The following is a 20,235-nucleotide window of genomic DNA, read 5'->3' as shown; positions in this document are numbered from 1 at the left end:
GAATTTCTTTTTCTAGTTTTTCCAGGTATAAAGTAAGTGTTACTTGTCATAATATGTGCGACATTCTCTAGGTACAAGGAGGACTGTTGAGCAGCTATGTCCCCTTATTCTTTAATCTAGGGTATCTTTTACACTTTCAAAGCCTCCCCTCCCTGGTTCTCCTCATATACAGACGTTAACATGTAATTTGCTCCCAGCTACACAGTATTGAGTTCTACTAGTTATCCACTCATGAATTGCTTCCTGGGCAACATCAGCAAATTTTTAATTCAGCCTTGTTCCCCAGAAATGTGTATCTGAATTGCTCAGTACCCTTCTGAACAATACAAGCTCATAGAAAGTCTGTCATTTCATCAAAGGAAAATGTCTATGCACCAGCCTTGTTATCTCAAGGAGAAGTTTCCAAATATTTCAATCCAAGCACACACTGGTATAGATAAAATAATAAAACAAATGTATTATGTACAGAAAGTAAAACTTTAAGTGATTACAAATAATAAGGCATAAATGTAAAAATTAGTTACAAAGAAAATAAAAGATGAACATGCAAGGTAATACCTAAGGGTACGTCTACACTACAGCGCTAATTCGAACTAACTTAGTTCGAATTAGTTAATTCGAACTAAGCTAATTCAAACTAACGCGTCTAGAACTAAAAACTAGTTCGAATTAGCGATTTGCTAATTCGAACTAGCAAGTCCACATTGAGTGGACCCTGAACAGGGCTTAAGGATGGCCAGAAGCAGTGCCGGAAGGGCATCAGAGGAGGACTTAGAGCGTGGAGATGTTGTCTCAGGCTAGCCGAGGGCTGCGCTTAAAGGGTCCCAACCCCCACCCCGGAGAGACAGTTCTAAGGGGTGCCCCGCTTGCAAAGCAGTCCTGGCTTGGATTGCCCGGAGTACCCACACTGGGCACATCACAGCACTCGGCCATCAAACTGGCTGCACTTGCCGCAGGCTGCCTTCTGGGGAGAGGGGGCAATTGGGGGGCTGCAGGAGAGCTTCCACACCCAGAAGCCCGCAGAGCCAGCCCAGTCCTCCCCATCGGGGGCTCGTACCCCATTCCTCCCTCACCTCCTTCCACTTACCCTTCCCTAGACCCCCTTCTTATTGATGTACAAAATAAAGATAACGTTTCTTCCAACATTGACTCTGTCTTTATTGAACAAAACTGGGGGAGACTGGGAAAAGGAGGTGGGAGAGGGGAAGAGAAAGGCTGGGAGAGGGGAGGGCAACTAACATGATCAGGGGTTGGGAACAGGTCCCAGATGAAGAGAGGCTACAGAGACTGGGACTGTTCATCTTAGAAAAGAGGAGATGGAGTGGGGACAGTATAGAGGTCTCTAAAAGCAGGGGTTGGGTGGAGAGGGTGCACACAGAAAAGTTCTTCATGAGTTCCCATAAAGAAGGACTAGAGGACACCAAAGGAAAGGAATCGGTAGCAGGCTTCAAACTAGTAAGAGAAAGTTGTTCTTCACAAAGCAAATAGTCAACCAGTGGAACTTCTTGCTGCAGGAGGCTGTGAAGGCTACAACTAGAACAGAGTTTAAAGGGAAGTGAGATCAAGTCATGGGGGTTGGGTCCATGGAGTAGTCTTAGCCGGGGGGTAGGAGTGGTGTCCCTGCCCAAAGTTTGTGGAAGGCTGGAGACGGATGGCACGAGACAAATGGCTTGGTCACTGTCTTCGGTCCATCCCCTCCAGGGTCCCTAGGGTTGGCCGCTGTCGGCAGACAGGCTACTGGGCTAGATGGACCTTTGGTCTGACCCAGTACGGCCATTGTAAGCTCAGGGCTCAGGGTCGGGGGTCTCAGTGGACCCCCTTGATTTTCATGCACACCTGCTCCTGGGTGGCCAGGCTGGCAGCTCTCCTGCCCTAGATGGCCACTTTCCTGTGCCTAGTGCGGAGATCGTGGACGAGGTCCACGATGTCCGCACTAGCCCAGGAAGGTGCCCGCCTCTTGCGGTCCAGGGCAAGCTCCCGGGAGCTGCCAGCCTGGTCCCGGGAAGAGGGGGTGGGCTGGGGGGCATCAGGTGGGTGGCTCTGTGCCGTGCCAGGTGCAGGGTCTGCTGGCTGGGTGCTGGCAGGCTTGCACCTGGCACGGGCACCGTAGCCAGCCCGTGCCCCTTTAAGGGCTCCGGGGCCGGGAGGGGGGCATAGAGTTTCCCTGGTGTCGGCCAGAGTGGCCACCAGGGAAAGCTGGGGAGGGCTAGCCTCCCACTAGTTCGAATTAAGGGGCTACACACCCCTTAATTCGAACTAGTAACTTCGAACTAGGCTTAATCCTCGTAAAATGAGGTTTTCCTAGTTCCAACTAAGCACTCCGCTAGTTCGAATTAAATTCGAACTAGCGGAGCGCTAGTGTAGCGGCTATGAATGTTAGTTCGAACTAACGTCCATTAGTTCGAACTAACATTGTAGTGTAGACTTACCCTAACTTACCAAACTAAATAAATTTAAAACAAAAGAGTCTGTTTCACCATAAGCTGCTGTAAATTTCACAGGCTGAGTCTCTTTCTAGTCTTGGATACCTCCTCCAGTTCAGAGTCCTTCAGGTGATCATTGATGTCATGAACAGAGAGATGAAAGAAAGAGAGGTAAGATGAAGGCCACAGTTTCCCATTTTAATACTCCTCTCACCTCTTTGAGGATTATCCCCAGCTGGGGTGGAGGTAACAAGCAGTTTCTTGTGTACATGAGGTTTGGATTATCTCTGTATTTACTTGTATATTTCTTGTTTATGCCTTCCTTCCTGCTGGAGAATGGCTTAAGCAGTTGTTAGTCTTTAATACCTGACTGGGTATTAGTCTGTTTTATGTTATTTCTGAAGCATTCCCCAGAATTATCACATATTTTAGTATGAATGAGGGGTACAGGGTGTCAAAGTAGGAAAATATTTTTCGGACAGAAATGTGAGTTTTATATTGAGGCTGCCCCTTTATATTTCAAGTAAAACAAGTGATGATCATACTAGTTAATTTAAACTGTATATTAGATATAAATATGCCTATTGTGTAAAAAAGCTGAGAAGCCAAAAATGGCTGTATCTGTTTCGGTGATAATCTAAAGGTAATCCATTCCTCAGGTATATGTGCTGTGATATCAGCATTTGAAATTAATTGCACAGAAAGCAGTTGGTATACCCATTCCCTGCCTACAGGCACAGTTTTACTTCTACATTTGGAGGACGGATGGGTGCAGGGGGGGCTTAACTCTATTCATAACAGATACAGGTCTAACTCCTGTATTTACTGATTACTAGGAATACGGTACTGAAATTACAGTGTACCTAAATCACAACTAAATTAAATATTTAATCACCCTTAATTTTTTGTTTTAATATAATTGTCATCTTTACCAGCTACCCCTTAAAAATCAACATTAGCATACAAACAATAAGCAAAATTGAGCACTTTTATGTAACTATGAATCAGACTCTCTGACTTTAGAGATATATAAGTATTGTCTTAACATAGAAACAATATATTTATCTTTTAGAGCTACAGTTATAATGTCTTACTATAGAAATACTGTATTTACCTGAATGTAGATACAATCATCTTTCCCTTTGGGTAGTGTAAATGTCCACAATATTTTCTGCAATCAGCTTTGCAGTTAAATCAGCTTCTATGTGTAGAAGAGCCCAGGAAGAAAATCCTTCTTCTCCCATGATTAAACACAATGGCTGCGTCTAGACTGGCAATTTTTCCGCAAAAGCAGCTGCTTTTGTGGAAAAACTTGCCAGTTGTCTACACTGGCCGCTTGAATTTCCGCAAGAACACTGACTATCTCATGTAAGATTGTTAGTGTTCTTGTGGAAATACTATGCTGCTCCCGTTCGGGCAAAAGCCCTCTTGTGCAAATGCTTTTGTGCAAGAGGGCCAATGTAGAATACATGGTATTGTTTTGTGCAAAAAAGCCCTGATCGCGAAAATGACGATCGGGGCTTTCTTGCGCAAAACTGCATCTAGATTGGCACGGTCGCTTTTCCACAAAAAGTGCTTTTGCAGAAAAGCGTCTGTGCCAATCTAGACGCTCTTTTCTGCAAATGCTTTTAACATAAAAACTTTTCCGTTAAAAGCATTTGCGGAAAATTATGCCAGTCTAGATGTAGCCAACCAGTTTCTAATCTGTCCCAACGTGGCCATCCTGGCTGGCGATGTGAAAGCTAACTGAGTGAATTTGTAATCATTTTGGGTATGTCTACACTACAAAGTTAATTCGAACTAACAGACGTTAGTTCGAATTAACTTTGATAGGCACTACACTAGCGCTCCGCTAGTTCAAACTTAATTCGAACTAGCGGAGCGCTTTGTTCGAACTAGGTAAACCTCATTGTACGAGGACTAAGCCTAGTTCGAACTTACTAGTTCGAATTAAGGGGTGTGTAGCCCCTTAATTCGAACTAGTGGGAGGCTAGCCCTCCCCAGCTTTCCCTGGTGGCCACTCTGGCCAACACCAGGGAAACTCTATTGCCTCCCTCCCAGCCCCGGACCCCTTAAAGGGGCACAGGCTGGCTACGATGCCCGTGCCAGGTGCAAGCCTGCCAGCACCCAGCCAGCAGACCCTGCACCTGGCACGGCTCGAGCCAGCCACCCGATGCCCCCCAGCCCTCCGACTCTTCCCGGGACCAGGCTGGCAGCTACCGGGAGCTTGCCCAGGACCGCAAGAGGCGGGCACCCGCCTGGTCCAGTGCAGACATCGTGGACCTCATCCACGACTTCCGCACTAGGCACAGGAAAGTGGCCGTCTAGGGCAGGAGAGCTGCCAGCCTGGCCACCCAGGAGCAGGTTTGCATGAAAATCAAGGGGGTCCACTGAGACCCCCGACCCTGAGCCCTGAGCTTACAATGGCCGTACTGGGTCAGATCAAAGGTCCATCTAGCCCAGTAACCTGTCTGCTGACAGCGGCCAACCCTAGGGATGCTGGAGGGGATGGACCAAAGACAGTGACCAAGCCGTTTGTCTCATGCCATCCCTCTCCAGCCTTCCACAAACTTCGGGCAGGGACACCACTCCTACCCCCTGGCTAATACCACTCCATGGACCCAACTTCCATGAATTGATCTCACTTCTCTTTAAACTCAGTTCTAGTTCTAGCCTTCACAGCCTCCTGCAGCAAGAAGTTCCACTGGTTGACTATTTGCTTTGTGAAGAAGAACTTTCTGTTATTACTTTGAAGCCTGCTACCCATTCCTTTCCTTTGGTGTCCTCTAGTCCTTCTATTATGGGAACTAATGAAGAACTTTTCTGTATGCACCCTCTCCACCCAGCTCATGCTTTTATAGACCTCTATCATATCCCCCCTCCATCTCCTCTTTTCTAAGCTGAAAGTCCCAGTCACTTTAGCCACTCTTCATATGGGACCTGTTCCAAACCCCTCATCATTGTAGTTGCCTTCCCCTCTTCCACCCTCTCTCTTCCCCTCTCCCACCTCCTTTTCCCAGTCTCCCCCAGTTTTGTTCAATAAAGAGAGATTCTATTTTTGACCACACGTGTCCTTTATTTTGCACATCAGGAAGGGGGGCTAGAGAGGAGTAAGTGGAAGGAGGTGAGGGAGAAATGGGGTACAAGCCCCCGATGGGGAGGACTGGGCTGGCTCTGTGGGCTTCTGGGGGTGGAACCTCTCCTGCAGCCCCCCAATTGCCTCCTCTCTCCAGATGGCAGCCTGCGGCAAGAGCAGCTGGTCTGATGGCCGAGTGCTGTGATGTGCCCAGTGTGGGTACTCCAGGCAATCCAAGCCAGGACTGCTTTGCAAGCGGGGCACCCTTGAGAACTGTCTGTCCAGGGTGGGGATCGGGTCCCTTTAAGCACAGCCCTCGGCTAGCCTGAGACAGCATCTCCACGCTCTAAGTCCTCCTCTGATGCCCTGCTGGCACTGCTTCCGGCCATCCTTAACCCCGGTTCAGGGTCCACTCTGTGTGGACATGCTAGTTTGAATTAGCAAAATGCTAATTTGAACTAGTTTTTTAGTCTGGATGTGTTAGTTTGAATTAGTGCTGTAGTGTAGACATACCCTTTGGTACATAATCAGAGATGTTTATAAATTATAGGAGATTACCAAGCTCCTAGAATGGGAAGGGACCTTGAAAGGTCATCAAGTCCAGTCCCCTACCTTTACAACAGGACCAAGTACCACCCCTGACAAATTTTTGCCCCCAATGGCTTTTGCAAGGATTGAACTCACAACACTGGGCCAATAGTCAAACCACAGTAATAGGCCAATAGTCAAACCACTGAGCTATCCCTCCCCACTTCTTTTTGAAGTCTTTGTAAGGTAACAGAAGATTCCATGCTGATACAAATGTCCATTTCTCCAACTGTAAGGTGAGTATTTATGTTGAGTAGGTCTGCATATTTATACAAGAGTGGATGAATGCAATTTTTGTCACTCCACAAGGGTGAGTCACATGCTTCAGCAATTTCCATCAATTCTTTTGAGAGTCATCTCTCTAACTCTGCTGTTAGGCCATCCAAAACATGAAGATCCAACAGCTTATGCCACCTGTACTGGGTTTCTTTTTCTTTTTCAGATGCAGTTACAGTCTTGGGTATTTCACATACATTTTTGCCACTTTTACACACTCTCTTTGACCCAAAGTTATTGGGACAATGGCGTCTATAAGAGATGTCAAGGGTTTTACTACTTTTTTTTTCTTTTTGGTGAGTGAAAAGAGTGTCTTCATCTGGCACTGCAATATTATGGTCTTAACAGAATTCTGTACAGTCTTTCCAGATTTCATTCCAGCCTTCTTCACTTCTGTGTTTCTCAAAGTATACTTTTATTTTCTCTATGAGAAAGCTTTTGAAAGTGTGGTTTTGATGCCTTGAAGTCCTTTGTGAGCAACATGAACAACTTTCATAAAATGTTGTAAGATAATCAAGCATGTAGTGAATGAAATGTCTAAAGCGTATCACTGCGCTGCACAATATCTTACTGCCTGAGACCCAAAGCTGTCTGCATGTCAAGAAACATGTGATGATTAGTGAGCTCTGCAAAGATCAAATACCGTTTCTCATGTATAGTCAGGAAACCCACATCACAACAAATTACAGCATTCCATGAGGATGAGGATGAATTTGTGTGCCATGCAATATATATATATTTATATACACACTGTAAACAGAGGGTCTATTTTCACTGAACAGAGCAATGTGTCCTGACATCATAGAAATACGTACCACCCTAATATTTCACAACTATTGGCACATTTTGCAAGCCACATGTCTTCAAAGCTGTTTTTATGTCAGTATAAATGCCATTTGCATTTCAAGAAGACAAGCAATTGATGAAGCTCACAAATCTTTCTTTATCTCTAGGTTTTCTGAATGTCTCATATGAATTGAAAGTTGCTGTGTTTTAAATGATCTAGCCTCATCTACAGTTACAGAAAAAAAAAGTCTTTTTCACTGCCTATACAATTTCTTTGCAAACCAGATCTGCACGCATTTGTAATATTTTGTTTTGAAATTCAGGGCTTGTTAAAAAACTTGCCTGCATTTTCTTCAAAGTTTTGTCATACTTTCAAAAAAAATCATAATAATGGAAGTTTCCTTTCAATTTAGATTTGTTTCCCTCATTATGCCTTTGAAATGGTAAACTAAGTTTTGAAAATAATTTGTCAATGTCACAAATGTTAATAAGGTAATTCCAATTTCTCTCAGTGGTACTTTTATGACTTGCTGAAATCTTCACTGCTACCAATCCACTTTATTTTCTATGTTTAAAGCATAGTCACTTTTCAATACATTTCACATGAACCTAGAGAACAGTGTACTTACACAATTTTTCAGAGAGTCTCATCTAATCCTGCACTCCATTTTTTATAAATGTGCCATCCAGATAGACTGTTTCAGAGTGGAAGTGATGGTGGGCAAAGCAGAATACAGTATCTTGTTGAACAGAATGAAATTTGTGGTAATGGACACCTAGAAAAGAAGGGTTGTGTTTTCCAAACATTCTCCTTGGACAATCAAGCAGATGTGGTTGATTAGTCCAGCTGCTTTCTTCTCCAAGGTCTGTAGGAACAGTTACACTTCTCATATAATCATCAGCTTTATCTGTGCTGAGAGAACCTGTACTCACTACACCAAAAAATTCAAGATCCTTTTGTTCTACCTGCAATGATAAGATGTCCAGACCCAAGGCAGGCAGTGACAGGGCCTGGTCTGAAGACACTGTAAAATTCTTCAGCAAATCAGCTACCAAAAGTTCAACAGTCACAAAAAACTTCAGAATGTCCATTTTAGCCTGTCTCGGTTTTAGGTAAGTCCATTGAATTATTTTATTACAGTTAAAACTTTAAAAGGTTAATTTCAACATTTTATGTTAGTGTTCACTGCACTATTCGATTCAACTCTCGCTCAAAAGTGATTGTTCCTTTTGTGATCCATGATTGTTGTTTGCCTTATATAAAAACATCATGGTTTGTGGCTATGTGGTGCGGTGTGCTATTTGACACAGGAAGCACTTAACAGAAAATTCAATGTATCATTAGTGCCTTTTACATGCAACTTTTTTCCCTCCCCAAACTCCAGCTATGCTTCAGCCGGTTGTATGCGTGCCTCATTTATACATCTGTCTTTCTTTTATTGCCTGTTGGTTCTTCCTAAATTTCAGAGCACAGGCAATGCTGTATTTATTGTAAGAGAAAACAATGTTCACAGAAGAACTGTTACCAACCAAAGAAACCTCTCTCCTTTTTTGGGGGGGGGTCTACAAATACATAAAATCAGATGAAACTCTATTCAAAATTCACAAGAAGAGAAAACCAGCAAAATCCCATTGGGAGTAAGTGACCCATTATTAATAGCTCCTTTCCCTAATCAGGCAATGATTGGTGGGAGACCTCTTCATTGTTCTTCCCTAATGGTCAAATGCTTGGAAGAGATTCATCTACCTTTGGACACTCCTTCACCCTCCAGAGTTCATACAGCTGAGTTCCAAGTAGTGCTTGGGGATGCAGAACAGGAGTGCCAAGGTTGGGGAGGGAGATCTGGCTGCACTCTTCTTCCACCACACACTGACGGGACTCTGCTGCAATGGGTAGATCCCATGCACATCACTGTGGAGGAGTGAATGCCTCTGGCAGATTCTAGAGTGCTGCACTAAAAGCTTCCACAGCTACCTCCGACCTTCCCCTTTTCTCTGCAAACATTGCCCTCCCCCCCCCCACACACCTGCCCCAGCAAAGTGACTGCAGCCCCAACACAGAAAAAGTGCTCTGTGCCCAGCATGAGTGTCCTGTTGCCTACCATGGGACTAGTGTACAGTTGGGGGGCAATAGGAATTGTCCCTGCATGCCTGTCTTCCCTGCCTATGCCTTTCGACTACTATCATCACTAAAATATCAGTTTTCTGTTCCTCCATAATAGATCTTTGGACAGGAAGATTTATAGATATCATTGATGCTGGTGCTAGACCTTGGCATTTTTATATCTATAAAGTGCTACCAGACCATTTGTTGGGTGGTTTTTTTTTTTTTGCTCAGACATCTGTTTAGTACAGACTGTATTGCTTGTTTTTTAAGACTTAAGTTGATTACTTTGCATTTAAATTTTAAAAGAATGTATCAAAAAGCATTAATACCTAGTATAAGCAAAATATTACTATTTCTGACCCTAGAAAGGGTCTAATGGGGTAAATCAAGAGACAGCAGTATTACCTGACAGACTTGTAGGTGTGAGAGAAGGGGTCAGCTAGCTGACTTCAGTGATATTAGCACTCAGTGCTAGCATCACAACTAGGAATGTGAACAGGTAAGTGGTTAACTGGTTACCCAGTAAGTATCACCCTTAATTGGTGATGTTTACTGGGTACCCATTAACTGGTACCTGTGCGCAACCCCCCAGGTGGTTGCTCCAGCCCCACAGCGGGGCTGGGAGAAGATGATGGCTGCCCTGTGTGCAGCAGGGTTTCGAGCTGCAGCCCCACACATGGGAGGGGGCCGGGAACAGAAGCCACCCTCCCCGTGGGCTGGATCACCAGCTTCTGCTGCCAGCTTCCCTGAATGAGGGGCAAGTGGTAGCAGGATCCCACTTAATCAGTAAACTCAGTTAACTGATTAACCAGGATTTTACATCCCTAGTCACAACAAGCACATATGTGTATATATCAGGGCTGGGCAAAATACGGCCTGGGGGCTGGTTCCAGCCCGCCAAGCCACAGGATCCGGCCCGCAGACCGCCTTGCAGGGACCCTCGGGCACACACAGCTGCCGCGTTCAACACAGACCTGCATTTTTCTGTTCTGCAGGGAGGAGGAGGCTTTGTGCAATCTCCCCACCCCTAGCCCAATCCTCAGCTCCTATTGGCCAGAAACAACCAGCCAATAAGAACTGACCTAAGCCAATCTCTCAGTTCTTATTGGCTGGAAACAGCTAGCCAATCAGAGCTGAGAGATTGGCCAGCGAGACTGGGGCAGCCAAGTTGAGAGCCACGTGGAGGGAGCAGCATGTATTTTCAAGCTGGCTGGGGCTTCTGGCCAGGAGACAATTAGGTAAACTCCTCACATCCAGTGCCTGCCTCTGGCACCCCAACCCCTCCTGCACCCCAACTCCCTTCCCCAGATCACCATCCAAACCTTTTGCACCCTCCTGCCCCAGGTGACAACTCCTTCCCAGATCCTGTACCGCCTCCTACACCCCTCCCCCAGTCCAGAATCCTCTCCTGCACTCTCACCCCCTCCGTGACCCTACACCCCAATCCCCTGACCCATGTCACAACCCCCTCCTCCACCCAAAGACCTTCTGAGATCTCACATCATCTCCTGCACCCCAGTCCCTTACCCTGTGTGACCTTCTGCACCCAACCTCCACCCTAGACCTTGCACCCGCCTCCACAGAAAAGTGTGGCCCTTGACCACTTACCAAAACGTTGGAGTAGCACCCCTCAAACAAATTATTGCCCATCCCTGGTATATATGATTCTTCAAGTATTAATTCATATAGGTTGCATTGTAGATGCACATGCATCCCACCTACATGACTGGGTTTTCTTGGCTAGCAGCATGTGTTGGGATAATTCATGTGGCCTCCATGACCTTGCCCTCACCTTGTCATGAATAAAAGGCAGAATGGGAAAATGCTTCTCAGTTCTGCTTCTCACCTGTGACAATCACACAGAATTGAATCCACATAGCTCATAGCTCTCACTTGTTACATTTAGGAATAGCATTAGGTAACTCTTAGCATTAATTTTAAAATTAGTATTTTATACTGTTTTTCTTGGCTTACTGGCAATAAAATAAAATCATAGATAACATTAGAAATTCCAAGACCCTCAGTACTGGCCACTAGCCCCAGCTTCCAGGTTCCCATTCTGTCCACTGATCCTGCTGTCGGCCCTGGCCACTGGGTTCCACTGCCAGCCCGGTTGGACTTCTGGCCACTGGACCCCTTGGCTTGGGCCAGGAACAGAACCCAGTGGCTAGGAGTGGGGGGCCAGCTGGGAGCAGAGTGACAGAGAGGCCGGCATCCATGGAGCTAGTGTCTGGGAGCCTGGCTGGGGCAAGGAACAGAGCTTGGCCAGCAGCTGGCATGGAGGGAGGGAGGGGAAAGCTGGTGGCTGGGAGTAGGGCTTGGGTCAGCATCTGGGAAGAGAACCTTGGGAGCTGGTGGCTAGAAGGAGAGCCTGTATGGGAGGTTGGCAGCCCCCTGGAAGAACTTGGAGGCTGGCTGCAGAGAGCCTAGCATTGACCTCCCCTGGTCCAGCAAAGTCCCTCATTTGGGACCAGTCAGGTCCTGAGTGTGCTGAACCAATGAGATCCAACTGTATACATGACTTAAATTCTGCCTTTTATTTAAGACAGCAATGCTGCTGGAATAATGGATATTCTAAATGCCCTTTTTTGGACTTAGAGAAGGTCATATTCTTGATAAATACTCCATCTGTAGATTGCTCCCCAAAAAGATGCAGAAAGCCTAGATGCTCAAAGTTATTTTTACTAGAATGTTCTATGAAGTGTTTGTCTGACTTGGAGAACTATGAGTTGAAGTGTGTCTCATTTGTTCACAAACTATATATTTGGCCAGTCCTCTGGTAACCAGAGTTATCTCTTCTACTCAAATTTCCATGGCTACCAAAAGGCCCCACATTTTGTGCAGAGGTAGTGATTGTGTAGCATAGACCTCAATGGGTCACTCAGTTGCTTCGTCTGTCCATGGGAAAGGACAGCACTAATCACCTTTCTTAGTACTAAGAAGAAATTGAAGAATCATCATACCTCTAACCTGATCACAGTTCTTCCTCCCAAGCCTGACATGCATTGCAGTTCTGCTCTTCCCATGATGCATGCTCTTTGACACCAGCAATGTCCCATCTGAGCTTGGTTACCACTGCCAACCTTTCTACATTGCCATTAATGTTATTACTCATAGACTCATAGACCTTAAGGTCAGAAGGGACTATTATGATCATCTAGTCTGACCCCCTGCACAGTTAAATTACCATTTATCCATCTATTACATATAGGGATGTAAAATCCCATTAAATTGGGTGAGAAGGGGGGGGCCACTCTAGTCCAGCTTAAACAGGGGTTGCTCTGGCTGTGCTGGAGTGCTGCCTGCAGTGAGCTGAGATGGGCGTGTTGCCGATGAGTTCTTCTATGGCTGGACTGGCGCACTTCCCATCCCTGGTGGGCCTTGTGGAGCTAGATCAGCCCCCTGGCCACAGTGAGTACAAACTCCTCTGGCCCCCACCAGTTAACCATTAACATCTCTAATTACAGACATTTTGGCATCACAACTAGAAATGAGAACTTTATCCAGACTGATCTCTATAGTATCAATATTTCCATTATTGTCTTCCCTGTTACCAACTCCTTTGATACGAGCAATCTCAGCTCCCAAAATATTTAAAACATCTTGGCTGTGTCTACATTGGCAAGATTTTGCGCAAATACTCTTAACGCAAGAGTTTTTGCGTTAAAATATTTGTGCAAAAGAGCATCTACACTGGCATGTGCCTTTGCACGAGATGTGCTTTTGTGCAAAAGCATCTGTGCCAGTGTAGACGCTCTCTTGTGCAAGAAAGCTCTGAAGGCCATTTTAGCCATCGGGCTTTCTTGCGCAAGAAATTAACGTTGCCTGTTTACACTGGCCTCTTGCGCAAGAACAGTTGCGCAAGAGGGCTTATCCCTGAGCGGGAGTGTCAGAGTATTTGCACAAGAAGCACTGATCTACATTAGAACGTCAGTGTTCTTGCGCAAGTACTCGTGGCCAGTGTAGACAGGTGGCAAGTTTTTGCGCAAAAGCAAGTGCTTTTGCGCAAAATCTTGCCAATGTAGACACAGCCTTTGGGTACATCTACACAGCACCCTAAACTTGAAATAAGATACACAATTTGTGCTATTTCAAAATAGCTTATTTTGAAATTTGGTGCATCTACACAGTGCCAAATTTTGAAATAATGTGCCATTTTGAGCCCTCCTCTAACCCTTGTGCAACAAGATTTACCGGGATGCCAAAATAGTGCACCTTTTATTTCGAAATAACAGGTGGCTTGTGTAAACCCAGTGTAGTTATTTCGGGATACATCTGGTGTCCTGAAATAGCCGTGCAATGTTGACATAACTCTACAGATTTAACTAATCATTGGAATCAGAATCTTCTACTGTACCCCACTAGACCCTACTTCCCTCCCAGAGCTGAAATAGAACCCAGGTGTCCTGACAGTCTCTTACACTCTCTCTCTCTACAGAGATAGTAATGAAATAAGAATATACATTAAAATGTTAAGCCTAATTGGTGTCCTTTAAATGACTTGCCTCGTCAGAATATGTTAGTATTAGAGCTGAGTGGGTCTAATAATTATTTTTCTTTCTTTTACATAGGAATTAGATACAGTGCTCCTGTCAGCTGATTGCTAAGTTATCTGCCAAAAAATTAGAGCTTCCAAGTGCCTTAGTAGCTCCTGGGAAGAGATGGTGTGTGTGTGTGTGGGAGGCTGGACAGGGTCATTCTTTCCTCTCCAATTTGCTGCTTGGCTTGTACTGAGCATGTTCAGTAACACTGATGAAGTCACTGTTCTCAGTTGGTCCCTCCTATGCTTTCACTTTGCTCCTTCCCCCCCATATCATGTCATGCACAGGTCACCCCCGACCAATCTGAAATAGCACCCCTACAAGGAAGGTTCCAAAGTGAGATTTCTAAAGATAGCTATAGCCTTGGGCTCCAGTGTTTAAGAATTGAAATGTCTTTCAAAATCTAAGAGGGATAAAATGTGGAGCATGCTTATGAAAAGCAACACTCCATAAGCTACAGAGCCTGAACCACCAAAAAAAGAAAATCACCCTTCTCCTGGTGGCATCTGACTCAGATGATGAAAATGAAAACGCATCATTCCACATTGCTTTGGATCCTTTTTAAGCCAAAGTGGTCATCAGCATGGATGCATGTCCTCTGGAATGCTGGACAAAGCATAAAAGATATGAATCTTTAGTGCATCTGTCCCATAAATATCTTGCAATGCCAGCTACAATAGTGGCATGCAAATGCCTGTTCTCACTTTTAGGTGACATTGTAATCAAGAAGCAGGCAGAATTATCTCTTGCAAATGTAAACACATTTATTTGTCTGAGCGTGGGTGTGATGGGATGTGCTGTCCCCGCACTGAGCAGGAGGGGTTAAACCAGCCCTGAGGGTTGAGAAGGCCACACCCCCTGGGCCTTACTGGGCATGCTGGAACTGTACTGCTATAAAAGGGAGCAGCTCAGCTCATTTGGGACTAGGAGCTGGATGGAGAGGACGTGCCTTGCCAGCTCCAGGCAAACCACAGAGAACACCCAAATGCTGAGGTGCTACCACTCAGGCGGGAGGTCAGATGTGTCTAGAGACCTCACAGGTTCCAGATGCAAGCAGAAGCAGACTGGTCCCAGATGGAGGAGAGCTGAAGATCCATCGGTGAGCTACAACACCTGGGCTGTGTCTAGACTGGCAAGTTTTTCCGCAAAATCATCTGATTTTGCGGAAAAACTTGCCAGCTGTCTACATTGGCCGCTTGAATTTCCGCAAAAGCACTGACGATCTCATGTAAGATTGTCAGTGCTTTTGCGGAAATACTATGCTGCTCCCATTCGGGCAAAAGTCTTTTCCCGAAAAACTTTTGTGCAAAAGGGCCAGTGTAGACAGCAGAGATTTGTTTTCCGCAAAAAAGCCCCAATCGCAAAAATGGCGATTGGGGCTTTTTTGCAGAAAAGTGTGTCTAGATTGGCCATGAACGCTTTTCCACAAAAAGTGCTTTTGTGGAAAAGCGTCCTGCCAATCTAGACTCGCTTTTCCGAAAATGCTTTTAATGGAAAACTTTTCCGTTAAAAGCATTTCCGGAAAATCATGCCAGTGTAGACGTAGCCCTGAGGCAGGAAGCAGCTCAGGGATGGTGACAGCTACAGGGTGATTGAGCTGGTGCCAGAGACTTAATGTATTGTGATTGGAGTCTTTCTCCACTGAATCAGTGACTACAGAAAAGTAATCAAGAGGTAGCTATGTTAGTCTGATCTTGATAAAACAAAGGCAAAAAAATTATGTAGCACTTTAAAGACTAACAAGATAATTTAAGCCACTAACAGGGCCTTGGGCTGGGGTCCAGTGGAGTGGGAGGACTGGACTCTCCTGCTGGGGGATGTAAACCTTCCCCTTATCTACTGTTCCTTAATAGACACTGACCATTGGGTCACATTAGGACTACTGAACTGGGCTGTCCTGCCAATAGGGGCAAGTTAGTCTCTTGACCAATTGGGCCACCCTGCCCTGGATACTAGGGGGAGGGAGTAGACAGACTTTGGTAGGTGAGATTAAAGTCACTGAGGGTATGTCTACACTACCACCCTAGTTCGAACTAGGGTGGTTAATGTAGTCAACCGAAGTTGCAAATGAAGCCTGGGATTTAAATATCCCGGGCTTCATTTGCATCTTGCCGGGGGCCGCCATTTTTAAATCCCCGGTAGTTCGGACTCCGTGCCCGCAGCTACACGCAGCACGGAGTAGGTAGTTCGAATTAGGCTTTCTAATTCGAACTACCGTTACTCCTCATCGAACTACCTACTCCGTGCCGCGTGTAGCCACAGGCACGGAGTCCGAACTACCGGGGATTTAAAAATGGCGGTGCCCGGCAAGATGCAAATGAAGCCCGGGATATTTAAATCCCAGGCTTCATTTGCAACTTCGGTTGACTACATTAACCACCCTAGTTCGAACTAGGGTGGTAGTGTAGACATACCTTGGCTGAGGAACAAAGGTGGAGAATATGAGCATGACAGGTGTGAAATGGGCACCCTCACCGGGTCTCTACCCAAACTACATGACACAGGGTTTGCCAAACTTTTTTGGTCATGGAGTCCCATGAGGTCATGAAAATTTGGTGGAACCCTTAAAATACCATGATTTTTAATTCAATCGGTACCCAAATAGACATAGTTTTGAAATTCTATTTTTATTTCTTAGATTTTATACATTGTTTACTTGTCAAGAAAACTATCAGAACATTAGTAACTAAATAACAGGATCATTGTAACTGGAGATACAATTTTTTCATATTTGAATCGGGAGTGTGTTTGGGTTTTTTCTTTGCAAATCTGTTTAATATCTGGAATTATACTGGAAAGTTGGATTCTTGTATTAGGTGCAGCATTGAGTCTGTTCCTGTCTTTTGTTTTTGTTGCAGCATATTACAATCCAGTTTCATTCAAATATATTGTAGCAAATGGAAGGCATTCACAAACTGCATATTTCGCAACGTCTGGGTACTCTTGAACAGGTTATTCAAAAAAATTAATTAGTGGAAGTTTGTTGAAATTTTGAGCTGGTAATCAGAAGTCATATCTATAAAACTCTCATAATCTTGAACCCATAAGCCAACTGTGTTGGCTGTTATTAAAAATGGATTTCTCTCCTAAGAATTGTTGTTGTTTATAGAAGGAAAGTATTTTGAGAGAAGTGCAAGTCACACATGTGCTGTACAAAGTCACTGCAAATATCTTTATTGAAAGTAGAATTGATACACTGAACAACTTTTTCACTGAAGGAAAGCAGTCAATGTTCTTTTCTTCTACAGCAAAATGCAGGACAATGTAGCACTTTAAAGACAAGATGGTTTATTAGATGATGAGCTTTCGTGGGCCAGACCCACTTCCTCAGATCAAATAGTGGAAGAAAGTAATTCCAGTTTCTGCAATAGCGACAAAATTTTATCTTTTATGGTGAAAATGGTCACATATCTTCCTTGCAGCGACAGATTAACTTCATTCATCTTGGTGAATGTATCTGCAAAGTACAGCAGCTAGGAGTAATTTGTCAGACAATCAGACAGTCAGCGTTTGTGTTCTACAAAGTAAACTAATACTTTGTGATGAAACTCAGAAAGTCTAACAAGCACTTTCCTTTGTGATAGCCACTTCACTTCTGTATGTTGAAGGAAAACTATGTGCTGCCCACTTCTCTGCACAGAATTCAGAATAATTTGGATTGTAGTCGTCTAGTTTGTATATAATAATTTGCACTGTCTTGTCCAGAACATTTTAAAGAGGTACAAACATATTCTAATGGCAAGAACTTGTCTGTGAAGGACATAGTGATTGCTGGTGCAGTTTGGAACCATATCCTTAATTCGCGATACAACTCTGGCTGTGTCCCCAACTATTGCCCTGGTGCTGCCACTACACACATCAACACACTTTTCCCAACTAATTTCATGTCTTGTAATAAAGTTAATACAATAAAATATTTCTTCACCAGCCATATTTTTCTGCAAGGATTCACATATTTGCAAGTCCTTTACAGTGGTTTTATCAAACATATAATGGCTGTGTCTAGATTGGCCAGTTTTTCCGCAAAATCAGCTGCTTTTGTGGAAAAACTTTCCAGCTGTCTACACTGGCCGCTTGAATTTCCGCAAGAACACTGACTATCTCATGTAAGATTATCAGTGTTCTTGCGGAAATACTATGCTGCTCCCGTTTGGGCAAAAGCCCTCTTGCGCAAATCATTTGCGCAAGAGGGCCAGTGTAGACAGCACAGTACTGTTTTGCGCAAAAAAGCCCCTATAGCTAAAATGGCCATCGGGGCTTTATTGCGCAAAAGCGCATCTAGATTGGCACGGACACTTTTCTGCAAAAAGTTCGTTGCGGAAAAGCGTTCGTGCCAATCTACACGCTCTTTTCCTAAAATGCTTTTAACGGAAAAACGTTTCCGGAAAATCATGCCAGTCTAGACGTAGCCCTGAAGTTTTAAACTGTTTTATTTTTGAGTGCAGAGTTTTTTGTACATCCTATTTTATTAGTTAGGAAGGGTAATTAATATGTGCAGACCAAGGTTCGGGTCTTATAATTTTGTTTCGTATTATCCATTTGTTTCCATCACACTCTCGTTGCTAATAGAATCTCTATATTCTCTTAAATATACTTTTCTTTTAATGTAAGTGCTCACAAGTTCTGTGTGATTTTACAGGAATAGTGATTTAAGATAAAACTAGAGAACTGGGGTACATGGCTGCTTTGGAGCAGAGGATCTGAGCGGCTAATGTCAGAGGCCAGGTAACAGGGAAAATGATTCATAGGTATATTAATGGAGGAGGTGCTAGGTCTTGGATGGAGGCTGGCTGCATAAAGGAGCTTGGAATAGGGGACTAAGGAGTAGGAGAGGGTGTGGAGTCTGAGAGGAAGACTAACTGTTAATAAGGTTGGGTGAAGGAGGGGATTATTACGCTGAGCAGGGGATTTTTGTGTAGAGTCCAGGAGTGCATATGGGAACAAGAAAGGATTCTGACCTGGAGGAGGGGGCTGCAGAGTCTAGGAGGAGGTTGTGACCTGTGGCACAATTGCAAAGGTTTGAGTTGTGTCCTAGATCAGGAGGGAGTTGTGACCTAAGGCAGGAAATTGGGATGCAGGTCTTGGAGGGGGCACTGGTGCAGGAGTGGTGGTACAGAGGGTTTTGGTTGTGACCTGGGGCAGGTTGGAGGAGTGGGAGTAGGTGAAGTCAGGTGTAGGCTCTGGCCAGTAGATCCTTACCTTAGATAGCCAGCAGCCCAGCCGGACCCTTAGGCAGGCTTCATGCCTGCCACAGCCCGTACTGGCACAGACAAGAGGGCTACGTCTAGACTGGCCCCTTTTCCGAAAGGGGCATGTAAATTTCATGAGTCGTAGTAGGGAAATGCACGGGGGATTTAAATATCCACAGCGGCATTTAAATAAAAATGTCCGCTGCTTTTTTCCGGCTTTTAAAAAAGCCGGAAAAGAGCGTCTACACTGGCCCCGATCCTCCGGAAAAAGTGCCCTTTTCCGGAGGCTCTTATTCCTACTTTGAAGTAGGAATAAGAGATCCTCCGGAATAGGGCTTTATTCCGGAGGATTGGGCCAGTCGAGATGCTTTTTTCCGGCTTTTCCCCAAGCCGGAAAAAAGCGGCGGACATCTTTATTTAAATCCCGCGGGGGATATTTAAATCCCCCGCGGATTTCCCTATTCTGAAGTTGAAAATTAGCATGCCCCTTTCGGAAAAGGGGCCAGTGTAGACGTAGCCATACTGCTTGCTACTGCCTGGTCAGTAGGAGCTGGATGCAGCCCATAGGGGATGGGGTCTGCCGGAGCTCACACATAGCAGCCAGCTTGCATAAGGCACCATGAAATATGAGGTAATTTGGTACCTCAAATGTCATGGTGCTCCATGTCTGTGGTTATGTGTCTTGCATATGGGTAGGGAAAGCCCAGGTCCAAACTGTAAAACATAATCTGTGCCTAATTTATAATTAGGATGTTTCTGCCTGTGCAATATTCACACAATTGTTCATACATTAAAAACCTAACGAAACACATTGGTCTGTAAATAATCAATCTTCTGGTGTGCACAGTAGTGTAACTCACCACCAAATGAAAGGGAGTGTCACAACTTTGTTTCTGTTGCCTCTGATCTTGTGGCCCTATTGCCTGGCTTGGCCACCTTGACGTCTTTAAACTAAAGAGAGGCAAAATCTTACTAGTTTTTGAAGTTCTTTGAGTGGGTCTTGAGTGATTTGTGAGGTGGAAGTCTTGTTTTTATTCGACAAGTTAGTGTCACATTTCAGATCCAAGTAGGGGAGCTGGAACTATTTTATAGTGGAGGTGCTGAAAGCAGAAACCATGCACTTGGTTACTATTACTTTAAGGGGGCGGGGGAAGAGTGCAGTACCCTCAGTTCCCCAGGATCCAACTAGAAGAAAAGTGCAGTACTTTTAAGGTCAAAACCACAGCACTCCAGGCATGCAAGGCTGTCT

The sequence above is a fragment of the Pelodiscus sinensis genome, chromosome 1, assembly GCF_052426305.1.
Source record: "Pelodiscus sinensis isolate ZL-2025 chromosome 1, ASM5242630v1, whole genome shotgun sequence".
Taxonomy (NCBI): Eukaryota; Metazoa; Chordata; order Testudines; family Trionychidae; genus Pelodiscus; species Pelodiscus sinensis.
This window is presented reverse-complemented; position numbering follows the sequence as displayed.